Raw genomic sequence first — 1,958 nt, forward strand, 5'->3', positions numbered from 1 at the left:
GCGTTACGTAACGTAACAGTTCATCCTTCCATAAGAAGTAATTACTTAAAAAATTACGTGACTTTTGACGATTTATTCAACTATTCGTTAAATTATTTCCAGTACAATTTCAATAATAATAATCGCATTTAATATAAATATCGATACATCAATTTTCAGCGCGTGTGTATGTAGCTGAACTCCACTAAACGTTTGAAGCGATTTTCATGATTTTTTTGTGAGTATTTTAAATGGATTTAGTTTGGACCCCGGTAGATTACATTGCAGTCTCGAAGTATGGATTAGTATGATATATGTTTGTAAATCTTATTTCCCCGGGTGATTCATAGGAAATGTATTTCATCATACTCAGATGTATTTGAATAAAAAGCATAGTTAACTAACTACTACAAATAACGATAAAAATACCTTTAAAAGATTTGGTTATTATTTCGGTTGTGTTTTTTAATTCCATTCCTTATACATTGATTTGGAAAATCATGTTTGGTTTGGAATGTTATTTTTTGTTTTTAAATTAATTAAGTCTATAGTTTTAAGAGTGATAGTATTTTTATATATTGCATATATTTTATTATTATTTATCGGTATAATGTTTTGTTAAACTACAAATGTATGTCTAAAAAACTGAAAATGTTACTAGCTATTTCTTATTTCAAAAATAAGAATATTAATTTGCTATACAATATATACAAAACTATGTCGAGATGGCCCAGCGGTTAGAACGCGTGCATCTTAACCGATGATTGCGGGTTCAAACCCAGGCAAGCACCGCTGATTCATGTGCTTAATTTGTATTTATAATTCATCTCGTGCTCAGCGGTGAAGGAAAACATCGTGAGGAAACCTGCATGTGACAAATTTCATAAAAATTCTGCCACATGTGTATTCCACCAACCCTCATTGGAACAGCATGGTGGAATATGTTCCAAACCTTCTCCTCAAAGGGAGAGGAGGCCTTTAGCTCAGCAGTGGGAATTTACAGGCTGTTGTTGTTGTATATACAAAACTATAGCAATATACATGTACTAGAAGATGCAGTGCATTTCGGTTCGGATTTTAATATGTATTAATATTGTATAAGTACTTACGTTGTGTAGCCACGTGTTTTAATATTCTAATCTAATACTATTGAGGAAATTAATAATACAATAAGTTTAATTAACAATACCCATTGGCAGTTTATCTAATATGTTTAGATGTACAATGAACTTTAAATCTATTCAATAGTTTCTAGCAAATGATAATATTTGAAGTTCAATCGAACAGCGGTAAACGAAGCACGACGTTCGTTATCAAGGCGTGAGCGTTTATTCCATAATTCTTGTTCCTTGTTAATTTACGGGTTTCGAAACCATCTATAGTCCAAAACAAACTTATCGTTAATGTAATCGAAATTGAGGCTTGACTTATAATTTATGAGTTATGGCAATAAGGAATATAATTTATTGGTATAATGTTGGTAGAATTGTTTACTTGGTCTCGTGCTAGGATTAGTATACTTGGTGGTAGGGCTCTCTGAAAACCGGTCTGGTTAGGCACACATAAGATATTCTTTCGCTAAGCAGCCATACTAGGTATTCTTGTGTTTCAGTTTGAAGGGTGAATGAGCCAGTTAAATTATATGCACGAAATACATACTCGTTTCCAAGGTTAGTAGTGCATTGGTGATTCTTAATAATAATATATTTAACTATGGTTGTGTCTACTTACGATCAGGTAGACTATTTGTCGAGTTTGCTAGATATTTTTTAAATATATTTTAATTAAAAATCAGATCGGTGCAATAACTAATAGCGAGCCACCTGTGTGCACCTGCTTGCTGGGTAGTATGGAACAGAAAAGTGTAGGCAACAAATATGGTACAGATATGTAGAAAATAAACAAACTCACATTCAAATTTATTGCTCATTTAGTGTAATGTTCATCTACAAACGCACAATCTTAGTTTGATCTACAAA

The sequence above is a fragment of the Vanessa cardui genome, chromosome 5 (genome assembly GCF_905220365.1).
Source record: "Vanessa cardui chromosome 5, ilVanCard2.1, whole genome shotgun sequence".
NCBI lineage: Eukaryota > Metazoa > Arthropoda > Insecta > Lepidoptera > Nymphalidae > Vanessa > Vanessa cardui.